Genomic DNA, 12,063 nt, shown 5'->3' on the forward strand with positions numbered 1-12,063 from the left:
TGATGTTAATTTGCTCAACCCCTCCATAGAATTGCTGAAACAATAGGCACCCATATGATGCTTGTTAATCGTCATTCAGGAACCGTTATCCCAAAGCACATTAAGGTGCTTACAGCAGTTGAATGATAAATTATAAAGAGTTGGATTTAAAACTTCCCCATCAAAACATTTTAAATAAATCTGGCAGATGGAACCATTTTGATGATGACCTTGCAATGGCTTACAACCAGAACATTAAAAAAAGAAACCAAAGGCTTGATTTTGGCTGCACAAGAGCAAGCTATTCAAAGTAATGCAATCAGGGCCAGGGCTGAACACTCATCAAAGGATTCAAAGTGCAGATTGTGCAAAGAAGCAGAAGAAACAGTAGATTGTATCCTCAGCTCGTGGAAGAAGATTGTACAAACTGATTATAAGCAATGACATAACACAGTGGCCAAAGTGATTCACTGGGACATTTGTAAAACATATCATGTGCCAGTAAGGAAAAATTGGTGGAAACATATAGTTTGTTTATTTATTTACTTGTCAAATTTATCACCACTCATCTCCCCCTCAAGGAGGGACTCTGGGTGGTTGAGAAAGTAGTTGAAAATGAGCAAGTTAAAATATCACAAGATTTCCGAATACAAACTGATAAAGTCCTGGTGCACGACACACCAGATTTAACTGTGGTTGAAAAGAAGAAAGTGTGGATAGTTGATGTGGCAAAACCAGAGGACAGTAGAATAGAAGACGAAGAATTGTAGAAGATCACAAAGAGTCAAGATATGAAAATCAAAATTGAAAGATTATGGCATAAACCGGCCATGGTGGTCCTAGTGGTTATCAGCACACTGGGTGCTATACCAAAAAACCTTGGATGGCACTTAGAAAATCTGCGCATTGACAAAATTTCCATCTGTCAATTACAAAAGGCCACACTGCTTCGGTCAGCACATATACTACGCTGATACATTATGACATCCTAGGTTCTTGGGAAGAACTGGCAGCTGTGATTTCATTGTTGTGTATATAATTATAATTATAATTATATCTCAAAGAGTTGGATTTGAAATTTTCCTGTCAAAATATTTTAAATAAATCTGGCAGATGGAACAATTTTGAAAATAATAATAAGTGTTACCAACAGAAGTAGACAAGGAAGAGTGAATTATAAGATGGATGGTCTTCCACTTACAAAATCCTAATGGTTCATTCCAGCAATGGCTGGGTGATGGGAATGAACTTGGGAAGCATTTGGCATTGTTGGAGAATAATAGGTCTTTAGAGCTGCAGGCCACCATAAATTAATCAACAGTTTTCTTTCAATTCAGACTTTAATGTTGTGCCTTTAAGATCCTCCTCCACAGTTTTCAGTAAAGCTCCCAAGTTCCAAATAAGCTTCCTTAAAAAAAAAAATAAACCAGACCTTCAATTGTTGCTTCTCCCAAATTCTCCTTAATCTTATAGAAATGTGGTTATCTAATTGTATAACATTAGCATGGCAGTTATACCACTGTTAATCATATTTTTTTTCCAGATGAACATAGTTAACAATATTTTTAAAGGTATGACTAAAAGTGGTAGGATATTGCAAAACCCCAAAGGAAGCTTGATTTGACAAAGCTTCAATCTAAATGCCCCTTTGACGCAAAGCACCATATCAAAACAGAACTTTCTTTTGAGGTGGCAAATCAGAGCAGCTACCCATGGTGATTCAGGTACTGAAAAGGCCTTCTGTGCTTTCATAGTACATATGTACAAATTTCCACAGGAGCAAAGGAGCCCACAAAATGAAATAAAATGGTTTTAATGCTTTAGTTTAAAATTTTGAGGCAGAGCAAGTTGATTTTCCAGTCATAAAAACATACAAATAGCCTTGCTTGATCAAGCCAATGCCCATGTAAGGTAGAGCATTTTCCTTCTTACAGAGATCGACCAGATGCTCCTGAGATACAAGAAGATGAAGAAAGACATATATATCTCCCATCATCATTCTTCTGCAACCAGAATTTGGAGGCATGTTGCCACAACAAGGAGATAACACTAAGTCTTCAAGACAAAAGGACTTTGGTAGATCTTGCCCCCAAGAATTCATACAGTTTTAAAGTATGCAAGATAATGTCCATCATCATGTCTTCTGGCAAGAAATTCCACAGGAAAATTGTGTGTTGTGTATAAAAGTACATTTTTTTTTTGTCTTTTTAAAATCTCCCTGCAGTCAGTTTCATTGATGGCCTACGGTCCTATGTGTTGAGAGAGTTAGAAAATTCTATCCCTGTCCATTTTCTCCATACCATACAGGATTTTAAATACTTCAATCATGGCCCCCATTACCTTTTTTTTAAAGCTAACTTCCCAAATGTTATTTTCTTTTCTCATAAGGAAGGTATTCCAGACCCGTAATCATTTCGATTGTTCTCTTCTGCACTTTCCCAGCCAATTATATTTTCTCAAATGTGGCAACTAGAAGAGTACGTGGTATTCCAGATGTGGACGTATCATAAATTTGTACTGTGTTGGCAGTTTTATTTTCAATCCTTTTTTCTAATGAAGCTTGCTTTTTTCACAGCTGTCACAAACTGAGTCAACATCTTGACTCAGCTATGATCGCAAGATCTTTCACCTGGTTAATTACAAACAGCGCATACCTCATCAGTTTATATGTGTATTTAGGGGGGTTGCACCAATCTTCATAATTTTATATTAACTTAAACTGTACCACCTTATCTGAGTGGCAATGCAACCAATTTAAAGAGATATTTCTGGAACTCTTTGTACATCCATGTGCCTATTCACACCTTCAAAAAGGCCAGAAATATGGTGAAGAATCCATGCTGATTTTCTTTCAGCAAAACTTTTCCTCTATGTCTTTAGTTAATTTTTCTTTCGTTACCATTTCAACCAGTTTGTTTGGCTATAGTTTTCTGTACTTCCCCAAGTCCTTTTAAAAAATCCTTTCCTTTCCTTTTTTTCTTTTCTGCATTCCTCCTTATCACATTGTAAAAAAATCCTTTCCTTTCCTTTTTTTCTTTTCTGCATTCCTCCTTATCACATTATACTTTTCTTGCCTGAGCTTGTGCTTCTTCTTTTTTCCCTCTCATAAAACACGCCTTCCATTTCCTGGAAGAAGCCCTCTTAACTGCCCTCTTAACTTTTACAGTTTTGTAGACACTACTAACCGTACTTGGAGTTGGTTGATGCCGTCTTAAACTGTGGAAAACATTCCAGTTGAGCCTTAATTACTATGGGTTTCAATAAACTCCAGGTATAAATAAAAGTATTTGGTTCTTCTGGCTTTTCCTTTCAGTCTCTTTTCCACCAGTTCCCTCATTTGTTAGAAGTTTCTCCTTTTATACCCAAATATATACTTGCATTGAATCATGCTGGTGGTTTCTTATTCATGCTAAAGTGCATTATGGTCACTGTTTCCTATTGGTTCCATAAAATGTATGTCTCACATCAAATCATAATCACCACTTAGGCAGTTCTAGGATCAGCTGTTCTAAGGCACAGCCATTTAGGATACCTAGAAATCTGGGTCCTCCGTTATGCCTGAGCATAACTCTACCCATTACTAGAAGCTTCTCATTTTTCAGTATTATTACAGCAACAACATTCTCCTTTGCATGCCTCCCTGATTTATTTTACCTACTCAAAAACACCCTGAGAATTTTGATAAAGTGAACAATAGCATATCTCTAGTTCTACTTTACATTTGTGGCCAGATATTTCATTCCATGGGGATTATGTGTAGGAATATCTTCTAAAATTTATGATATTCGATTTTATGCCCCTTTGTATAAAGAAAAAAATCTTCCCCAGTGCACCCTTCCTTGTCTGTTTTTTAAAGTATGTTTCCTGGAAGACTGTATCCCACTGAGTTTCTTCATTCCACCAAGTTTCTGTTTTACCACTATATCTATATTTTCCCTCATAAGCAAGTACTCTTAATTTCACCATTGGCTCAAAGACACATCTACACTATATATTTTTAGAGGTTATTACATGCCTTTTCACAAACGTTTTGTCTTGTGAGTGTGTTAGCATATGGTATATACCTCCCAGTTGAAGAAATGTGTTCAATAATATGGTGGCTTGTAAGGTAGTCACTAGGCTGGATATCCTGGGTTACATAGAATGCTTGGGTAAAACTAGGCTTTAGTTGTGTTTGTAGCATGCCCAAACTGACCAAAGTTGGGGCCAAGTAGTTCTGTATTAAGGATGGGAAGGAAAACAAAATGCAAGACGATTTGAACAATATATGTACAGTATGTGTATGTAAGTAAGTGTGTGTGTGTGTATCTCACATCATTTGCTGAAATTTTTAGATTATGGTTTCCTGTGCAATAAAGTTTACTTACCTGTAGTTCCTGGATTTCTTATGAGCTCACCTAAATGGTTCATTTCTGCCTATGGTGTGAAGCCTGCTAGATACCCAGCCAGAAGTCTCCCTCAGCACTGCCAGCTTTGATCAGCTGGTCTGGGGTAAGGCGAACAAGGGGCACTGTCTTGCCCACTCAGGGTTCTTCCTCCAGCACCATCTTTCTAAAGAGTCTACAAGACAAACAACAGTATTTAAATACAACTAATCTTCACCTCAACAGCGATCTTACAACCCTGTTCCCATTTGCCTTTAAGTTTGCTAATTCTGGTTATGAGCTTTCAAATGGCCTCTCTTCTTTCAGAGAGTGATGGCTGAGACTGAGCTATCAAGATTCTGCTTTGCAAAGGTCCAGATCAAAGTGATCCCTTGAGGCAGGGCAGAATTGTTTCACACTGGCTCCTTTTTTGGCAAGCTGAGCTGGGAAAAAAAAAAAAACAGGCTCACAAGAAATCTAGGAAGGTCTGAGAAGTAATTTATAGTAGAATAAATTCTAGTTATGACAATATCTAAATTTCTTAAACACACTTGATCTTGTATCTTTTTCTCCCATCCATACTATATAAGGGGTTAGCAGTGCTTCTGCTTTGGACAGGAAATGCAGTTTGCATCTGTTTCTTGTTTTGATTCAGCCTGATATAGTATCACATTGTTTACTCTTGACTATGTGGGAACTAACTTTCATACTATCAAGTAAGTGTGTCCATAGATCACAAAATTTGAATTTGCAGAAATCTTTGTTCCTATCTCCTTCCCATGAATGTTGAGGTATTCCTTATATAAAATGCAACATTTGAGGAATCCAGATAAGATCTTCTGTCGCTGATGTTACTCAGCTTGAATCAGTTGCTGCAAACCCTCATATACTGTACGTGGGCCAAATGTCTGTAGCAATGAAGTTAGAGTGGTTTCCAAGAAGCTAGCAGACTGATTCTAGTTCATCTGGACATCAATACATGTAGGGTCATATGTATGAAGGCTTTGCTACTGTGGACACTCTCACTTAATGTATGAGTTATTGCAGCAGCAGATGTCATAAAAGCAACAGCAGCCATCTCAGACAGGTTAAAATTGGAAGAAACCTCGGGAATAATACCCTCCTCTATGCCAGGCTTCACATCAGGCCTTGGTGGTAAATTTCAGCTCTCCAGGACTAAATCCCTTTTTCAGCATTTGGCTTGACTTGGCATAAGGCTCTCAAACATACCTTTGCTATATTAGAATCTTTATTGCAGTCAAGAATGAAGCTTTAAATACAACATTTTATTGCCCATTGCAGTGGAAGGAAATCAAATGCTTTATATATCCCTAGTCCAGGATTTAAACACTAGACTTTTTCCAGATGTCCTTCTGAGTTAACAGATACTTGGCTGGTGCCTGGATGACCTTGGGAGGCAGCTGAGTTATGTTTAATGGTTTGCTGTCTAGCATGGAAACTATTAGTTTCCATCCTACTGGTCATAGCCTATATACCATGTGAGTATAACAGGAACCCGTAAGTATCAGAGATTTTGCACACGTCTTGAGTTTTTAAAAAAGAAAATGAAAATAATTTTTAAAAAGTGTAGTATAATTGGATGAAATATGTAGATTATCTATTGTATGTATGGCTGCATCTCTATAGAAGAAACTTGAGGGAAAAAATTAGAAGGATAAATGCAGGGAACAATACCTTATGACAAATGAAAAATTTTCTCAGACATTTTGGTTTTTCTGTTCAATCAATATCAAAATCAAAGAAAAAGCAAAATAATAGGAATGGATGATTGATGTAAATATAAAATAAAAAATAACCCAAGGACAAAAAGGTTGCAACAACTGAGTCTGGAAAGATAGATATGATACAGAATTAGAGTTATAAAATTATGGTTAGATGTGGCACAGGAAAAGTTTATTCACAGAAGTTTTTCCTCTTTTTTTCATAATCTTACAATTCAGATTTATCCACAGGCTAAATTGTTTAGAGACAGGATACTAGGCAATATGAATAAGAGGATTCTTTGGAACTCATATCTTGTTGTGGGTTTCACAGGGTTAAATGATTGCTAAACATAGGAACAATTTAATTTACAGTATGTGTGCTCCACCTTTCTATTCTGGTGAGTAGATGGCTAACAAAATTTATAAACAGTAGTAGAATGTAAGATTTAAAAATCATGTTATAAGTAAAATGTGGCAAAAATAATCTATACTGACTTACTAAACACTGAGACCATGGGGCCCAAATGCATCTCCTAAAGGAGTACATTCCATAGCGTCGGCAGGTGTTCAGGCCTGGCTCTGCTTATGTTATAGAGCAATGTCTCTCAAACATGGTAACTTTAAGATGTGTGGACCTCAAGTTCCAGAATTTCCCAGCCAGCATGGCTGGCTGGGGAATTCTGGGAGCTGAAGTCCACACACCTTAAAGTTGCCAAATTTGAGAAACACTGTTATAGTGGAAGAATGTTCATATCTTTAAGAAAAGTCATACAGAAGTAATGGAAAAGGAGTTATATTTTATTATTTCATACATATTAGAACAAGAGCAGAATAAAAATCAGCACTGATTATCATAATTTGAATCCATATAAGTGACAGGAAATCATAATTTTGAATGCCATTTACTTGAAAACTGTCAGGATAACTCAGGAGTTATAAGTTATATATAAATATAAATGATATTTGAACAGCGCCTTGTAATGCTTCATTTTTTTAAAAAAAATCCCAACTTTGGGAATTCTTTTCAAGACTAACTAAAAGCAGCATAGATTTCTAAAAAAGTGCAATTAAGCCTCCGCATTATGAAATGAATGTTTATATAAGTTCAAGAAACTATTATACAGCTATGCTATAATCTTTCTTAAAACCATAATGGTTCCTGGAAGGATTATTCTTTATTAAATATGCAATTGCCTTTTTTCACTAAGTTCTGTTTGAGACTTTGACAGGATCCCTGTAAGGGGGAAAAAAAGACAAATAAAAACATTGGACCAATGGTCCAGTATCTATTTCCAAATAAAACAAATCTTGCATGGCATTTTTTCCTTGTTGGTTAATATACCAGTGGTATTAACACTATATAGCTGTCTGTTCACTTTCCTCAATATAATGTAACAGATTCTATCAAGTCATGTTCACATCTTTTAAATGCTATTTCTTCTATTCCATGTGATTGTTTCATCCATGAATTGAAGTTTACCAGATTCTGTAAGAAAACTATATACATTCTCTGCATTTTCACTTGCAATATCTTTGTGTTTATAAAAGCTGCTTTTTATCCAAAAATCTGGCAACTTTAAGCAAGGGCTAAATCATACTTGACTTTTTTTGGTTAGCTCTAGATGCTTGTAGGACAGCAGGATAGTTGCTGAACTACTTTCTTTCCAGCCTGAAATTCTTTGGAGGCTCTGTTTTTTTTGCTTCTGCTTTTTGAGAAGTAGAAATTGATGACCATATAAACTTAATGCTGCCATTCTGGAGGCTGTCCAGTAGTGTTGTTCTTTAAATAAATGAAATAATGAAACAAAATAACAACAACCACCAGGGAGAATGGGTATTATGAAAAGAGTGCTGGTTGGTCTTGTTCAGCATTGTCTTCACACAGTGGGTAAACATCATTGGCTGGCAATCACTTGTAGCTAAGTAAGATTGTCTTCCGGACTAAAATCTTAACAGTGGGTCTGTAAGTAGCTGTAAAGGTCAATTCTGGATCCGCACAGCCTCCGACAAGGAGGGCATAAATTTCCAGGTGGAAGATGGTCACAATGAGAATTTGCTTGATGTGCCTTCCTCTTAGTTTGCTTCTCTCTTTCGCCCTGTACTTGTGCTTCTTCAAAGTGCGCTTCATTTGGGAGTAAGCTACACTCACAGAGCTTAGATGATGCTGGATTTCAGCATCGATATTGGCTTTTATAGGTAGATGGCTGCCAAGATAAGGAAAGTGGTCGACATTTTACAGTGACACAGCTTCAAGCTGAATTGATGGTGCTGTGGAGGGATTAGTTTGAACCTGCTGGTAAAGCACTTTGGTTTTTTTAATGTTAAGCGAGAGGCTTAATGTATGCTTCTGCAAAGATGTTTAGGATAGTTTGAAGATCTCCTTCTGCATGCGCACAGACTACATTATCATCAGCATATTGGAATTCTATAACAGAGGTTTCTTGCCTTCAGCCTACTAAGATTAAAAAGCTTTCCATCTGTTCGACATACAATTTCTACCTTAGTAGGAAGTTTACCTTCAACAAGGTGTAGAATCACACCGATGAAGATAGTGAATAAGGTTGCAGCCTTTTGGTAATCCCACAAGCAGGAACTGCAAAACCATCTTTATTTTGCTTTCTGGGAACTAGTATTTAGGAACATCCTACCCTATAGATGGCAGCACCTAACAGTTCTTAGCTGTTCTCCTAAAGTTAAGCAGTTTCAGATCTGGTTAGTATTAAGGTGGGAGATCACCATGCTAAGTCATGATTAATGCCACAGTTAATCTAAGAAGACGACTATTCCTGTATTTTGTCCAAAAATAAACTTCTGGACACAATGAAAAAACTCGCAAGGAATTCTTGGGGCTCCCTGAGCTTAGTCAAGGATTCAAGTCTATAAATTTATTCTTTTTTACATGTATTGGCACATGACCCACTTCCATTTTTAGCCTGTCCCACCAACAACCTGTGTTCCTCTTTTCAAATCATGGAAACTTCACTTGAGAAGATCCATGCTACAATTCCAAGGAAGGAGGAAAGGAAGGAAGCGGGCTATCCCAGAAAATGTCAAAAGCATCAAAATACAGGAAAGATATGAGATTGATACTACTAGTAGAGACTTTTGGAAATGAACAGTGTTGCAATATTTATTTGTGATTTACAAATGAATCTAAAGGATTACTTTTCAGGTCATAATTTGAAATAGCTAAACTGTGGTTAGATTTTATATGCTTAGTTACCATCCCTATTACTTAATAGGGTTTACTCTAGCCATTAAACTTTGGTGGAATTTTCTTAAATTCATACTTCCCTAACATCAACCCTACCTTTGTTCCACACAACTAGCACAGCAGCAGTTTCTTTCTCTTTCAGTCCTTCCCATTGCCTTTGGGTTCCAAGGCAATTCAAATCCCAGCTCTGTTGCTGAACCATCCTCTTGTCAGATCTTTGCCAGAAACTTTCAGGTATTTTGTGTGTACTACTTACTTGAAGATTTATTGTCACCTTACAGCACAAATTCCTGCCACCTCAGCCACTAATTCTAGCCTTTAGTGTTTTCTAGCTAGTTTCCTTCAACCTGGAAAGTTTGCACCTCCTTGTTCTTTCTCTATGAGGTGCAAACAAGTTCATCAGTGCCTGAACTGATCCTTTGATCTTAACTACCCTTTTCCATCTTATTCTCTTTAGCCACCAGACTATCTTTCCTTGATTGAAAATCCTGGCCAGGATGTTTAATTAATCATATTATTTGCTCCTTCTACCTGCCAATTTGTTGACCCCTTGACAAATGGAAATTGTACTTTCTTATATCCAGTTCATTTGAAAGCATCCATTGGAAGCTTCTCTTCCACAGCAACCACAACCAAGGCACCCATGCTGTCCTATACCTACTGCAGAGTAACAAAATTAAGCTTCTGTCTTTCTAATTGATTATCACTCAAGTGAGTGATAACTGAGAAATTCTCAGAACATGAGCATCACAATTTACAGTCATTCACAGACAATATTACTTCACATACTGTATATATTTGGATGTGGTTTTGTCTTTAGCCCACTGAACTAGAGACCAAACAGTAGCAGTCATGAGCAAAAGCACATGCCTGCCTTTATGCCACAGACTCCTCTTTTAACCTTGATTGTTAAGTCAGCCACCACCATACTGGTAATCTTCTAGCCTTATTGATGCATTCATATCATAGGAGTTACTTTGAAATGACAAGCTAGAACTCATTGGTATGTTTGTAACTTCAGAATGAACAGGTATGCAAGGAATATCTAAACAGCCCAGGAAACAGATTTTGAACAATCACCTTTGAACCTGCACGTTGGTTTAAAATACACACTGCATCACTAACCAGGCACAGGTGTACACTAAAGAAGCGGGTGAAATAGTAATTGACGATATGATGGTTGTTAACTGTCTTCAATGTATTTATCCCAAGTTGCACTTATACATCTGCTGTATATTTAGATGTTTGTTACCAGAAGTTTTTCTGATAGTTACACAGTGGAAGATCTATATCTGAAAGACAATTTCAAAAAGGAAAAAATGCTATCAGGGGACAGGACAAAGAAACTTAGCCTTTCTCTCTTTCTTGGAAATAAATGGGCCTATTTAATTTGATGGGATTTTTTAATGCATTTCCCCATATTATGGTGTAAATACTAAATGCCTGACTGCCATTTTCAGGCTGTAATCATTCTGCTAAACTGCCATAGACTGAAGTATGTTAGTGGGCAGATACTTTGATGTTTCCCTTTCATTAAGAGGTACTTCTCTCAGTTGTGGGCTTATTACTCTAATAAAATAGCTTCATACTGTAGATTAAAATAATGTCTAGCCTGCCACTGACAATGGAGATTTATGTGTGGGAGTATCCACAATACTGTCTCCATGCATGCATGGAGAATAGATGTGGTAATTAGTCATACACTGTCATTCATTTATGCATGCAATATAGAAATGTAAGACGAGAACAACAGTGAGGCATTGCAATGCAATAGTGCCCTGAATTCTAAATGTTCTCAAACAGTGGGAGAAGAAAAGTGATTATTAACCATGCTATGGCCAAATTTTGCTCCTGATTTTGTTCAAGATGACTGTATTGACTTGTTTTATACATTTAATCTGTATTTTTCCAGAGTTCCAGAGAAGGTAACAATCTCAATTTATAAATATATTATTTTCCTTTTAAAAAAAGAAAAGAAAAACAAATTAACACTGATAAAGTCAGTCTGTATGGTTACATGTTCATAGACAGGGGCAGTCAGATTCTAGATCATGTATGCAAATCTATTAAATATATATCCCATCTTTCCTTGAGCTTGCTCAAGGTAGCTAATGGTGGCCCCAAAATATTTCCTGGTCTGGAATGATCACTCAGAGGTTGGTCCCTTCAACTTGGTGAGCTGACATTGGAGGCAAGTAAAATTTGTATGGCATAAACGAATGCAATGTACGCACACATTACTCATCTTATTCAGTTTTAGCCCTTGAGGTCAGACTTCCTTCAAGGAAAGAGTTGTCACTCACCAAAAAAATAAAATAAAATAAAATGAAGAAATGTAGCAATAAAATGAAACATGACAAAGACACATTCTTAATATACCTTCTACATGCTAATTACTGCATTATTTAGATAAAAATACAACATGTCTCATTCTAGGGAAATTTGTGAACAGGCCACCTATATGCCTGCTCAGATTCCAGTCCAAATGGTCATTGTGGATGAGTAAGAAACGTGTTCCCTTTCTGTGTTTAGTTATAATGTTATAAATAACTCCTGCAATGCTGATACTAATACAGTTTTGATTAAATTCATGTACACACACACACACAAAAGAAAAATGAATTTGGGTACTTCCCTTATTGCTGATGATATCAAGAAGTTGTAGCTGGAATAATAAATAAGACAGTCCTTGCCTTTAATTTATTTATTTATTAATTAAATTTATCCACCGCCCAATCTCGTTCTACAAGATTTTCTTTTTCCTTTGTGTGTGTGTGTTTTA

Source organism: Candoia aspera, chromosome 6, assembly GCF_035149785.1.
Source record: "Candoia aspera isolate rCanAsp1 chromosome 6, rCanAsp1.hap2, whole genome shotgun sequence".
NCBI lineage: Eukaryota > Metazoa > Chordata > Lepidosauria > Squamata > Boidae > Candoia > Candoia aspera.